This window comes from Phalangium opilio, unplaced genomic scaffold (assembly GCF_054372755.1).
Source record: "Phalangium opilio isolate 3A_F unplaced genomic scaffold, DU_Popi_V2 ptg000039l_2, whole genome shotgun sequence".
Lineage (NCBI taxonomy): Eukaryota > Metazoa > Arthropoda > Arachnida > Opiliones > Phalangiidae > Phalangium > Phalangium opilio.
The window spans coordinates 4,193,740-4,206,046 of NW_028324163.1; the positions used below are offsets into that span (position 1 = coordinate 4,193,740).

The window sequence follows — 12,307 nt, forward strand, 5'->3', positions numbered from 1 at the left end:
TCTAGTGGCTAGGATATCTGGCTCTCACCCAGAAGGCGAGAGTACGATTCCCGGTATCGGAGCGAGTGCTTTTGTAAAGCATTTCAAAAATAGACTTAAGGACATAGGTTTATGAATAGAATTAAGACTTGGTTACGCAAGGCCGATATGGTCTATTGGCTAGGATATCTGGCTTTCACCCAGAAGGCCCGGGTTCGATTCCCGGTATCGGAGCGAGTGCTATTGTACCGCTTTTGAAGAATGAATTTAAAGACACATTTAAAGGAATAATATTTAGGGTTGTTCCGACCAGTCCGATATGGTCTAGTGGCTAGGATATCTGCCTTTCACCCAGAAGGCCCGGGTTCTATTCCCGGTATCGGAGCGAGTGCTTTGTACCGCTTTTGAAGAATAAACTTAAAGACACATTTATAGGAATAATATTTAGGGTTTGTTCAACTAGTCCGATATGGTCTAGTGGCTAGGATATCTGGCTCTCACCCAGAAGGCGAGAGTACGATTCCCGGTATCGGAGCGAGTGCTTTTGTACCGCTTTTCAAAAATAGACTTAAGGATATAGGTTTATGAATAGAATTAAGACTTGGTTGAGCAAGTACGATATGGTCTAGTGGCTAGGATACCTGACTTTCACCCAGAAGGCCCGGGTTCGATTCCCGGTATCGGAGCGAGTGCTTTTGTACCTCTTTTCAAGAATAGACTTAAGGATATAGGTTTATGAATAGAATTAAGACTTGGTTACGCAAGTCCGATATGGTCTAGTGGCTAGGATATCTGGCTTGCACCCAGAAGGCCCGGGTTCGATTCCCGGTATCGGAGCGAGTGCTATTGTACCGCTTTTGAAGAATGAATTTAAAGACACATTTATAGGAATAATATTTAGGGTTGTTCTAACCAGTCCGATATGGTCTAGTGGCTAGGATATCTGGCTTTCACCCAGAAGGCCAGGGTTCGATTCCCGGTATCGGAGAGAGTGTTTTGTAAAGCATTTCAAAAATAGACTTAAGGACATAGGTTTATGAATAGAATTAAGACTTGGTTACGCAAGTCCGATATGGTCAATTGGCTAGGATATCTGGCTTTCACCCAGAAGGCCCGGGTTCGATTCCCGGTATCGGAGCGAGTGCTTTTGTACCGCTTTTGAAGAATGAATTTAAAGACACATTTATAGGAATAATATTTAGGGTTGTTCCAACCAGTCCGATATGGTCTAGTGGCTAGGATATCTGGCTTTCACCCAGAAGGCCCGGGTTCGATTCCCAGTATCGGAGGGAGTGCTTTGTACCGCTTTTGAAGAATAAACTTAAAGACACATTTATAGGAATAATATTTAGGGTTTGTTCAACTAGTCCGATATGGTCTAGTGGCTAGGATATCTGGCTCTTACCCAGAAGGCGAGAGTACGATTCCCGGTATCGGAGCGAGTGCCTTTGTACCGCTTTTCAAGAATAGACTTAAGGATATAGGTTTATGAAAAGAATTAAGACTTGGTTAAGCAAGTCCGATATGGACTAGTGGCTAGGATATCTGGCTTTCACCCAGAAGGCCCGTGTCCGATTCCCGGAATCGGACCGAGTGCTTTAGTACCGCTTTTGAAGAATGAATTTAAAGACACATTTATAGGAATAATATTTAGGGTTGTTCCAACCAGTCCGATATGGTCTAGTGGCTAGGATATCTGGCTTTCACCCAGAAGGCCAGGGTTCGATTCCCGGTATCGGAGAGAGTGTTTTGTAAAGCATTTCAAAAATAGACTTAAGGACATAGGTTTATGAATAGAATTAAGACTTGGTAACGCAAGTCCGATATGGTCTATTGGCTAGGATATCTGGCTTCCACCCAGAAGGCCAGGGTTCGATTCCCGGTATCGGGACGAGTGCTTTTGTACCGCTTTTCAAGAATAGAATTAAGACTTGGTTAAGCAAGTCCGATATGGACTAGTGGCTAGGATTTCTGGCTTTTACCCAGAAGGCCCGTGTCCGATTCCCGGAATCGGACCGAGTGCTTTTGTACCGCTTTTGAAGAATGAACTTAAAGACACATTTATAGGAATAATATCTAGGGTTGTTCCAATCAGTCCGATATGGTCTAGTGGCTAGGATTTCTTGCTTTCACCCAGAAGGCCCGTGTCCGATTCCCGGAATCGGACCGAGTGCTTTTGTACCGCTTTTGAAGAATGAATTTAAAGACACATTTATAGGAATAATATTTAGGGTTGTTCCAACCAGTCCGATATGGTCTAGTGGCTAGGATATCTGGCTTTCACCCAGAAGGCCAGGGTTCGATTCCCGGTATCGGAGAGAGTGTTTTGTAAAGCATTTCAAAAATAGACTTAAGGACATAGGTTTATGAATAGAATTAAGACTTGGTTACGCAAGTCCGATATGGTCAATTGGCTAGGATATCTGGCTTTCACCCAGAAGGCCCGGGTTCGATTCCCGGTATCGGAGCGAGTGCTTTTGTACCGCTTTTGAAGAATGAATTTAAAGACACATTTATAGGAATAATATTTAGGGTTGTTCCAACCAGTCCGATATGGTCTAGTGGCTAGGATATCTGGCTTTCACCCAGAAGGCCCGGGTTCGATTCCCAGTATCGGAGGGAGTGCTTTGTACCGCTTTTGAAGAATAAACTTAAAGACACATTTATAGGAATAATATTTAGGGTTTGTTCAACTAGTCCGATATGGTCTAGTGGCTAGGATATCTGGCTCTTACCCAGAAGGCGAGAGTACGATTCCCGGTATCGGAGCGAGTGCCTTTGTACCGCTTTTCAAGAATAGACTTAAGGATATAGGTTTATGAATAGAATTAAGACTTGGTTAAGCAAGTCCGATATGGACTAGTGGCTAGGATATCTGGCTTTCACCCAGAAGGCCCGTGTCCGATTCCCGGAATCGGACCGAGTGCTTTAGTACCGCTTTTGAAGAATGAATTTAAAGACACATTTATAGGAATAATATTTAGGGTTGTTCCAACCAGTCCGATATGGTCTAGTGGCTAGGATATCTGGCTTTCACCCAGAAGGCCAGGGTTCGATTCCCGGTATCGGAGAGAATGTTTTGTAAAGCATTTCAAAAATAGACTTAAGGACATAGGTTTATGAATAGAATTAAGACTTGGTAACGCAAGTCCGATATGGTCTATTGGCTAGGATATCTGGCTTTCACCCAGAAGGCCAGGGTTCGATTCCCGGTATCGGGACGAGTGCTTTGTACCGCTTTTGAAGAATAAACTTAAAGACACATTTATAGGAATAATATTTAGGGTTTGTTCAACTAGTCCGATATGGTCTAGTGGCTAGGATATCTGGCTCTCACCCAGAAGGCGAGAATACGATTCCCGGTATCGGAGCGAGTGCTTTTGTACCGCTTTTCAAGAATAGACTTAAGGATATAGGTTTATGAATTGAATTAAGACTTGGTTAAGCAAGTCCGATATGGACTAGTGGCTAGGATATCTGGCTTTCACCCAGAAGGCCCGTGTCCGATTCCCGGAATCGGACTGAGTGCTTTTGTACCGCTTTTGAAGAATGAACTTAAAGACACATTTATAGGAATAATATCTAGGGTTCTTCCAACCAGTCCGATATGGTCTAGTGGCTAGGATATCTGGCTCTCACCCACAAGGCCCGGGTTCGATTCCCGGTATCGGGGCGAGTGATTTTGTACCGCTTTTCAAGAATAGAATTAAGACTTGGTTGAGCAAGTACGATATGGTCTAGTGGCTAGGATACCTGACTTTAACCGAGAAGGCCCACGTTCGATTCCCGAAATCGGACCGAGTGCTTTTGTACCGCTTTTGAAGAATGAATTTAAAGACACATTTATAGGAATAATATTTAGGGTTGTTCCAACCAGTCCGATATGGTCTATTGGCTAGGATATCTGGCTTTCACCCAGAAGGCCAGGGTTCGATTCCCGGTATCGGAGAGAGTGCTTTGTACCGCTTTTGAAGAATAAACTTAAAGACACAATTATAGGAATAATATTTAGGGTTTGTTCCAACCAGTCCGATATGGTCTAGTGGCTAGGATATCTGGCTCTCACCCAGAAGGCGAGAGTACGATTCCCGGTATCGGAGCGAGTGCTTTTGTAAAGCATTTCAAAAATAGACTTAAGGACATAGGTTTATGAATAGAATTAAGACTTGGTTACGCAAGGCCGATATGGTCTATTGGCTAGGATATCTGGCTTTCACCCAGAAGGCCCGGGTTCGATTCCCGGTATCGGAGCGAGTGCTATTGTACCGCTTTTGAAGAATGAATTTAAAGACACATTTAAAGGAATAATATTTAGGGTTGTTCCGACCAGTCCGATATGGTCTAGTGGCTAGGATATCTGCCTTTCACCCAGAAGGCCCGGGTTCTATTCCCGGTATCGGAGCGAGTGCTTTGTACCGCTTTTGAAGAATAAACTTAAAGACACATTTATAGGAATAATATTTAGGGTTTGTTCAACTAGTCCGATATGGTCTAGTGGCTAGGATATCTGGCTCTCACCCAGAAGGCGAGAGTACGATTCCCGGTATCGGAGCGAGTGCTTTTGTACCGCTTTTCAAAAATAGACTTAAGGATATAGGTTTATGAATAGAATTAAGACTTGGTTGAGCAAGTACGATATGGTCTAGTGGCTAGGATACCTGACTTTCACCCAGAAGGCCCGGGTTCGATTCCCGGTATCGGAGCGAGTGCTTTTGTACCTCTTTTCAAGAATAGACTTAAGGATATAGGTTTATGAATAGAATTAAGACTTGCTTACGCAAGTCCGATATGGTCTAGTGGCTAGGATATCTGGCTTGCACCCAGAAGGCCCGGGTTCGATTCCCGGTATCGGAGCGAGTGCTATTGTACCGCTTTTGAAGAATGAATTTAAAGACACATTTATAGGAATAATATTTAGGGTTGTTCTAACCAGTCCGATATGGTCTAGTGGCTAGGATATCTGGCTTTCACCCAGAAGGCCCGGGTTCGATTCCCGGTATCGGAGCGAGTGCTTTTGTACCGCTTTTGAAGAATGAATTTAAAGACACATTTATAGGAATAATATTTAGGGTTGTTCCAACCAGTCCGATATGGTCTAGTGGCTAGGATATCTGGCTTTCACCCAGAAGGCCCGGGTTCGATTCCCAGTATCGGAGGGAGTGCTTTGTACCGCTTTTGAAGAATAAACTTAAAGACACATTTATAGGAATAATATTTAGGGTTTGTTCAACTAGTCCGATATGGTCTAGTGGCTAGGATATCTGGCTCTTACCCAGAAGGCGAGAGTACGATTCCCGGTATCGGAGCGAGTGCCTTTGTACCGCTTTTCAAGAATAGACTTAAGGATATAGGTTTATGAAAAGAATTAAGACTTGGTTAAGCAAGTCCGATATGGACTAGTGGCTAGGATATCTGGCTTTCACCCAGAAGGCCCGTGTCCGATTCCCGGAATCGGACCGAGTGCTTTAGTACCGCTTTTGAAGAATGAATTTAAAGACACATTTATAGGAATAATATTTAGGGTTGTTCCAACCAGTCCGATATGGTCTAGTGGCTAGGATATCTGGCTTTCACCCAGAAGGCCAGGGTTCGATTCCCGGTATCGGAGAGAGTGTTTTGTAAAGCATTTCAAAAATAGACTTAAGGACATAGGTTTATGAATAGAATTAAGACTTGGTAACGCAAGTCCGATATGGTCTATTGGCTAGGATATCTGGCTTCCACCCAGAAGGCCAGGGTTCGATTCCCGGTATCGGGACGAGTGCTTTTGTACCGCTTTTCAAGAATAGAATTAAGACTTGGTTAAGCAAGTCCGATATGGACTAGTGGCTAGGATTTCTGGCTTTTACCCAGAAGGCCCGTGTCCGATTCCCGGAATCGGACCGAGTGCTTTTGTACCGCTTTTGAAGAATGAACTTAAAGACACATTTATAGGAATAATATCTAGGGTTGTTCCAATCAGTCCGATATGGTCTAGTGGCTAGGATTTCTTGCTTTCACCCAGAAGGCCCGTGTCCGATTCCCGGAATCGGACCGAGTGCTTTTGTACCGCTTTTGAAGAATGAATTTAAAGACACATTTATAGGAATAATATTTAGGGTTGTTCCAACCAGTCCGATATGGTCTAGTGGCTAGGATATCTGGCTTTCACCCAGAAGGCCAGGGTTCGATTCCCGGTATCGGAGAGAGTGTTTTGTAAAGCATTTCAAAAATAGACTTAAGGACATAGGTTTATGAATAGAATTAAGACTTGGTTACGCAAGTCCGATATGGTCAATTGGCTAGGATATCTGGCTTTCACCCAGAAGGCCCGGGTTCGATTCCCGGTATCGGAGCGAGTGCTTTTGTACCGCTTTTGAAGAATGAATTTAAAGACACATTTATAGGAATAATATTTAGGGTTGTTCCAACCAGTCCGATATGGTCTAGTGGCTAGGATATCTGGCTTTCACCCAGAAGGCCCGGGTTCGATTCCCAGTATCGGAGGGAGTGCTTTGTACCGCTTTTGAAGAATAAACTTAAAGACACATTTATAGGAATAATATTTAGGGTTTGTTCAACTAGTCCGATATGGTCTAGTGGCTAGGATATCTGGCTCTTACCCAGAAGGCGAGAGTACGATTCCCGGTATCGGAGCGAGTGCCTTTGTACCGCTTTTCAAGAATAGACTTAAGGATATAGGTTTATGAATAGAATTAAGACTTGGTTAAGCAAGTCCGATATGGACTAGTGGCTAGGATATCTGGCTTTCACCCAGAAGGCCCGTGTCCGATTCCCGGAATCGGACCGAGTGCTTTAGTACCGCTTTTGAAGAATGAATTTAAAGACACATTTATAGGAATAATATTTAGGGTTGTTCCAACCAGTCCGATATGGTCTAGTGGCTAGGATATCTGGCTTTCACCCAGAAGGCCAGGGTTCGATTCCCGGTATCGGAGAGAATGTTTTGTAAAGCATTTCAAAAATAGACTTAAGGACATAGGTTTATGAATAGAATTAAGACTTGGTAACGCAAGTCCGATATGGTCTATTGGCTAGGATATCTGGCTTTCACCCAGAAGGCCAGGGTTCGATTCCCGGTATCGGGACGAGTGCTTTGTACCGCTTTTGAAGAATAAACTTAAAGACACATTTATAGGAATAATATTTAGGGTTTGTTCAACTAGTCCGATATGGTCTAGTGGCTAGGATATCTGGCTCTCACCCAGAAGGCGAGAATACGATTCCCGGTATCGGAGCGAGTGCTTTTGTACCGCTTTTCAAGAATAGACTTAAGGATATAGGTTTATGAATTGAATTAAGACTTGGTTAAGCAAGTCCGATATGGACTAGTGGCTAGGATATCTGGCTTTCACCCAGAAGGCCCGTGTCCGATTCCCGGAATCGGACTGAGTGCTTTTGTACCGCTTTTGAAGAATGAACTTAAAGACACATTTATAGGAATAATATCTAGGGTTCTTCCAACCAGTCCGATACGGTCTAGTGGCTAGGATATCTGGCTTTCACCCAGAAGGCCAGGGTTCGATTCCCAGTATCGGAGGGAGTGCTTTGTACCGCTTTTGAAGAATAAACTTAAAGACACATTTATAGGAATAATATTTAGGGTTTGTTCAACTAGTCCGATATGGTCTAGTGGCTAGGATATCTGACTCTTACCCAGAAGGCGAGAGTACGATTCCCGGTATCGGAGCGAGTGCCTTTGTACCGCTTTTCAAGAATAGACTTAAGGATATAGGTTTATGAATAGAATTAAGACTTGGTTAAGCAAGTCCGATATGGACTAGTGGCTAGGATATCTGGCTTTCACCCAGAAGGCCCGTGTCCGATTCCCGGAATCGGACCGAGTGCTTTAGTACCGCTTTTGAAGAATGAATTTAAAGACACATTTATAGGAATAATATTTAGGGTTGTTCCAACCAGTCCGATATGGTCTAGTGGCTAGGATATCTGGCTTTCACCCAGAAGGCCAGGGTTCGATTCCCGGTATCGGAGAGAGTGTTTTGTAAAGCATTTCAAAAATAGACTTAAGGACATAGGTTTATGAATAGAATTAAGACTTGGTTACGCAAGTCCGATATGGTCAATTGGCTAGGATATCTGGCTTTCACCCAGAAGGCCCGGGTTCGATTCCCGGTATCGGAGCGAGTGCTTTTGTACCGCTTTTGAAGAATGAATTTAAAGACACATTTATAGGAATAATATTTAGGGTTGTTCCAACCAGTCCGATATGGTCTAGTGGCTAGGATATCTGGCTTTCACCCAGAAGGCCCGGGTTCGATTCCCAGTATCGGAGGGAGTGCTTTGTACCGCTTTTGAAGAATAAACTTAAAGACACATTTATAGGAATAATATTTAGGGTTTGTTCAACTAGTCCGATATGGTCTAGTGGCTAGGATATCTGGCTCTTACCCAGAAGGCGAGAGTACGATTCCCGGTATCGGAGCGAGTGCCTTTGTACCGCTTTTCAAGAATAGACTTAAGGATATAGGTTTATGAATAGAATTAAGACTTGGTTAAGCAAGTCCGATATGGACTAGTGGCTAGGATATCTGGCTTTCACCCAGAAGGCCCGTGTCCGATTCCCGGAATCGGACCGAGTGCTTTAGTACCGCTTTTGAAGAATGAATTTAAAGACACATTTATAGGAATAATATTTAGGGTTGTTCCAACCAGTCCGATATGGTCTAGTGGCTAGGATATCTGGCTTTCACCCAGAAGGCCAGGGTTCGATTCCCGGTATCGGAGAGAATGTTTTGTAAAGCATTTCAAAAATAGACTTAAGGACATAGGTTTATGAATAGAATTAAGACTTGGTAACGCAAGTCCGATATGGTCTATTGGCTAGGATATCTGGCTTTCACCCAGAAGGCCAGGGTTCGATTCCCGGTATCGGGACGAGTGCTTTGTACCGCTTTTGAAGAATAAACTTAAAGACACATTTATAGGAATAATATTTAGGGTTTGTTCAACTAGTCCGATATGGTCTAGTGGCTAGGATATCTGGCTCTCACCCAGAAGGCGAGAATACGATTCCCGGTATCGGAGCGAGTGCTTTTGTACCGCTTTTCAAGAATAGACTTAAGGATATAGGTTTATGAATTGAATTAAGACTTGGTTAAGCAAGTCCGATATGGACTAGTGGCTAGGATATCTGGCTTTCACCCAGAAGGCCCGTGTCCGATTCCCGGAATCGGACTGAGTGCTTTTGTACCGCTTTTGAAGAATGAACTTAAAGACACATTTATAGGAATAATATCTAGGGTTCTTCCAACCAGTCCGATACGGTCTAGTGGCTAGGATATCTGGCTTTCACCCAGAAGGCCAGGGTTCGATTCCCAGTATCGGAGGGAGTGCTTTGTACCGCTTTTGAAGAATAAACTTAAAGACACATTTATAGGAATAATATTTAGGGTTTGTTCAACTAGTCCGATATGGTCTAGTGGCTAGGATATCTGACTCTTACCCAGAAGGCGAGAGTACGATTCCCGGTATCGGAGCGAGTGCCTTTGTACCGCTTTTCAAGAATAGACTTAAGGATATAGGTTTATGAATAGAATTAAGACTTGGTTAAGCAAGTCCGATATGGACTAGTGGCTAGGATATCTGGCTTTCACCCAGAAGGCCCGTGTCCGATTCCCGGAATCGGACCGAGTGCTTTAGTACCGCTTTTGAAGAATGAATTTAAAGACACATTTATAGGAATAATATTTAGGGTTGTTCCAACCAGTCCGATATGGTCTAGTGGCTAGGATATCTGGCTTTCACCCAGAAGGCCAGGGTTCGATTCCCGGTATCGGAGAGAGTGTTTTGTAAAGCATTTCAAAAATAGACTTAAGGACATAGGTTTATGAATAGAATTAAGACTTGGTAACGGAAGTCCGATATGGTCTATTGGCTAGGATATCTGGCTTTCACCCAGAAGGCCAGGGTTCGATTCCCGGTATCGGGACGAGTGCTTTGTACCGCTTTTGAAGAATAAACTTAAAGACACATTTATAGGAATAGTATTTAGGGTTTGTTCAACTAGTCCGATATGGTCTAGTGGCTAAGATATCTGGCTCTCACCCAGAAGTCGAGAATACGATTCCCGGTATCGGAGCGAGTGCTTTTGTACCGCTTTTCAAGAATAGACTTAAGGATATAGGTTTATGAATTGAATTAAGACTTGGTTAAGCAAGTCCGATATGGACTAGTGGCTAGGATTTCTGGCTTTTACCCAGAAGGCCCGTGTCCGATTCCCTGAATCGGACCGAGTGCTTTTGTACCGCTTTTGAAGAATGAACTTAAAGACACATTTATAGGAATAATATCTAGGGTTCTTCCAACCAGTCCGATACGGTCTAGTGGCTAGGATATCTGGCTTTCACCCAGAAGGCCAGGGTTCGATTCCCGGTATCGGGACGAGTGCTTTTGTACCGCTTTTCAAGAATAGAATTAAGACTTGGTTGAGCAAGTACGATATGGTCTAGTGGCTAGGATATCTGGCTCTCACCCAGAAGGCCCGGGTTCGATTCCCGGTATCGGAGCGAGTGCTTTTGCACCTCTTTTCAAGAATAGACTTAAGGATATAGGTTTATGAATAGAATTAAGACTTGGTTAAGCAAGTCCGATATGGACTAGTGGCTAGGATTTCTGGCTTTTACCCAGAAGGCCCGTGTCCGATTCCCGGAATCGGACCGAGTGCTTTTGTACCGCTTTTGAAGAATGAAATTAAAGACACATTTATAGGAATAATATCTAGAGTTGTTCCAACCAGTCCGATATGGTCTAGTGGCTAGGATATCTGGCTTTCACCCAGAAGGCCAGGGTTCGATTCCCGGTATCGGAGAGAATGTTTTGTAAAGCATTTCAAAAATAGACTTAAGGACATAGGTTTATGAATAGAATTAAGACTTGGTAACGCAAGTCCGATATGGTCTATTGGCTAGGATATCTGGCTTTCACCCAGAAGGCCAGGGTTCGATTCCCGGTGTCGGGACGAGTGCTTTGTACCGCTTTTGAAGAATAAACTTAAAGACACATTTATAGGAATAATATTTAGGGTTTGTTCAACTAGTCCGATATGGTCTAGTGGCTAGGATATCTGGCTCTCACCCAGAAGGCGAGAATACGATTCCCGGTATCGGAGCGAGTGCTTTTGTACCGCTTTTCAAGAATAGACTTAAGGATATAGGTTTATGAATTGAATTAAGACTTGGTTAAGCAAGTCCGATATGGACTAGTGGCTAGGATATCTGGCTTTCACCCAGAAGGCCCGTGTCCGATTCCCGGAATCGGACTGAGTGCTTTTGTACCGCTTTTGAAGAATGAACTTAAAGACACATTTATAGGAATAATATCTAGGGTTCTTCCAACCAGTCCGATACGGTCTAGTGGCTAGGATATCTGGCTTTCACCCAGAAGGCCAGGGTTCGATTCCCAGTATCGGAGGGAGTGTTTTGTAAAGCATTTCAAAAATAGACTTAAGGACATAGGTTTATGAATAGAATTAAGACTTGGTAACGCAAGTCCGATATGGTCTATTGGCTAGGATATCTGGCTTTCACCCAGAAGGCCAGGGTTCGATTCCCGGTATCGGGACGAGTGCTTTTGTACCGCTTTTCAAGAATAGAATTAAGACTTGGCTGAGCAAGTACGATATGGTCTAGTGGCTAGGATATCTGGCTCTCACCCAGAAGGCCCGGGTTCGATTCCCGGTATAGGGGCGAGTGCTTTTGTACCGCTTTTCAAGAATAGAATTAAGACTTGGTTGAGCAAGTACGATATGGTCTAGTGGCTAGGATACCTGACTTTCACCCAGAAGGCCCGGGTTCGATTCCCGGTATCGGAGCGAGTGCTTTTGCACCTCTTTTCAAAAATAGACTTAAGGATATAAGTTTATGAATAGAATTAAGACTTGGTTAAGCAAGTCCGATATGGACTAGTGGCTAGGATTTCTGGCTTTTACCCAGAAGGCCCGTGTCCGATTCCCGGAATCGGACCGAGTGCTTTTGTACCGCTTTTGAAGAATGAACTTAAAGACACATTTATAGGAATAATATCTAGGGTTGTTCCAACCAGTCCGATATGGTCTAGTGGCTAGGATATCTGGCTTTCACCCAGAAGGCCCGTGTCCGATTCCCGGAATCGGACCGAGTGCTTTTGTACCGCTTTTGAAGAATGAATTTAAAGACACATTTATAGGAATAATATTTAGGGTTGTTCCAACCAGTCCGATATGGTCTAGTGGCTAGGATATCTGGCTTTCACCCAGAAGGCCAGGGTTCGATTCCCGGTATCGGGGCGAGTGCTTTTGTAGCGCTTTTCAAGAATAGAATTAAGACTTGGT

General features: G+C 43.6%; 20 non-coding genes across 20 annotated transcripts; all 20 read left to right on the top strand.

Annotated features, from left to right (window-relative positions):
- Nucleotides 1–744: 744 nt before the first annotated feature.
- On the top strand, nucleotides 745–816 carry TRNAA-UGC (transfer RNA alanine (anticodon UGC)). Its single transcript has one exon. It is a non-coding gene; the product is annotated as a tRNA-Ala (tRNA).
- A 79-nt stretch (nucleotides 817–895) lies between these two features.
- Nucleotides 896–967, top strand: TRNAE-UUC (transfer RNA glutamic acid (anticodon UUC)). Its single transcript has one exon. It is a non-coding gene; the product is annotated as a tRNA-Glu (tRNA).
- Nucleotides 968–1,196: 229 nt separating this feature from the next.
- TRNAE-UUC (transfer RNA glutamic acid (anticodon UUC)) lies at nucleotides 1,197–1,268 on the top strand. The gene has a single exon. It is a non-coding gene; the product is annotated as a tRNA-Glu (tRNA).
- Nucleotides 1,269–1,648: 380 nt separating this feature from the next.
- TRNAE-UUC (transfer RNA glutamic acid (anticodon UUC)) lies at nucleotides 1,649–1,720 on the top strand. Its single transcript has one exon. It is a non-coding gene; the product is annotated as a tRNA-Glu (tRNA).
- Nucleotides 1,721–2,225: 505 nt separating this feature from the next.
- Nucleotides 2,226–2,297, top strand: TRNAE-UUC (transfer RNA glutamic acid (anticodon UUC)). The gene has a single exon. It is a non-coding gene; the product is annotated as a tRNA-Glu (tRNA).
- A 229-nt stretch (nucleotides 2,298–2,526) lies between these two features.
- Nucleotides 2,527–2,598, top strand: TRNAE-UUC (transfer RNA glutamic acid (anticodon UUC)). The gene has a single exon. It is a non-coding gene; the product is annotated as a tRNA-Glu (tRNA).
- Nucleotides 2,599–2,978: 380 nt separating this feature from the next.
- TRNAE-UUC (transfer RNA glutamic acid (anticodon UUC)) lies at nucleotides 2,979–3,050 on the top strand. The gene has a single exon. It is a non-coding gene; the product is annotated as a tRNA-Glu (tRNA).
- A 1,711-nt stretch (nucleotides 3,051–4,761) lies between these two features.
- Nucleotides 4,762–4,833, top strand: TRNAA-UGC (transfer RNA alanine (anticodon UGC)). The gene has a single exon. It is a non-coding gene; the product is annotated as a tRNA-Ala (tRNA).
- A 79-nt stretch (nucleotides 4,834–4,912) lies between these two features.
- On the top strand, nucleotides 4,913–4,984 carry TRNAE-UUC (transfer RNA glutamic acid (anticodon UUC)). The gene has a single exon. It is a non-coding gene; the product is annotated as a tRNA-Glu (tRNA).
- A 79-nt stretch (nucleotides 4,985–5,063) lies between these two features.
- On the top strand, nucleotides 5,064–5,135 carry TRNAE-UUC (transfer RNA glutamic acid (anticodon UUC)). The gene has a single exon. It is a non-coding gene; the product is annotated as a tRNA-Glu (tRNA).
- A 380-nt stretch (nucleotides 5,136–5,515) lies between these two features.
- On the top strand, nucleotides 5,516–5,587 carry TRNAE-UUC (transfer RNA glutamic acid (anticodon UUC)). The gene has a single exon. It is a non-coding gene; the product is annotated as a tRNA-Glu (tRNA).
- Nucleotides 5,588–6,092: 505 nt separating this feature from the next.
- TRNAE-UUC (transfer RNA glutamic acid (anticodon UUC)) lies at nucleotides 6,093–6,164 on the top strand. The gene has a single exon. It is a non-coding gene; the product is annotated as a tRNA-Glu (tRNA).
- A 229-nt stretch (nucleotides 6,165–6,393) lies between these two features.
- TRNAE-UUC (transfer RNA glutamic acid (anticodon UUC)) lies at nucleotides 6,394–6,465 on the top strand. The gene has a single exon. It is a non-coding gene; the product is annotated as a tRNA-Glu (tRNA).
- Nucleotides 6,466–6,845: 380 nt separating this feature from the next.
- TRNAE-UUC (transfer RNA glutamic acid (anticodon UUC)) lies at nucleotides 6,846–6,917 on the top strand. The gene has a single exon. It is a non-coding gene; the product is annotated as a tRNA-Glu (tRNA).
- A 982-nt stretch (nucleotides 6,918–7,899) lies between these two features.
- TRNAE-UUC (transfer RNA glutamic acid (anticodon UUC)) lies at nucleotides 7,900–7,971 on the top strand. Its single transcript has one exon. It is a non-coding gene; the product is annotated as a tRNA-Glu (tRNA).
- Nucleotides 7,972–8,200: 229 nt separating this feature from the next.
- On the top strand, nucleotides 8,201–8,272 carry TRNAE-UUC (transfer RNA glutamic acid (anticodon UUC)). Its single transcript has one exon. It is a non-coding gene; the product is annotated as a tRNA-Glu (tRNA).
- A 380-nt stretch (nucleotides 8,273–8,652) lies between these two features.
- TRNAE-UUC (transfer RNA glutamic acid (anticodon UUC)) lies at nucleotides 8,653–8,724 on the top strand. Its single transcript has one exon. It is a non-coding gene; the product is annotated as a tRNA-Glu (tRNA).
- A 982-nt stretch (nucleotides 8,725–9,706) lies between these two features.
- Nucleotides 9,707–9,778, top strand: TRNAE-UUC (transfer RNA glutamic acid (anticodon UUC)). Its single transcript has one exon. It is a non-coding gene; the product is annotated as a tRNA-Glu (tRNA).
- A 655-nt stretch (nucleotides 9,779–10,433) lies between these two features.
- TRNAE-CUC (transfer RNA glutamic acid (anticodon CUC)) lies at nucleotides 10,434–10,505 on the top strand. Its single transcript has one exon. It is a non-coding gene; the product is annotated as a tRNA-Glu (tRNA).
- A 230-nt stretch (nucleotides 10,506–10,735) lies between these two features.
- TRNAE-UUC (transfer RNA glutamic acid (anticodon UUC)) lies at nucleotides 10,736–10,807 on the top strand. The gene has a single exon. It is a non-coding gene; the product is annotated as a tRNA-Glu (tRNA).
- Nucleotides 10,808–12,307: the final 1,500 nt, after the last annotated feature.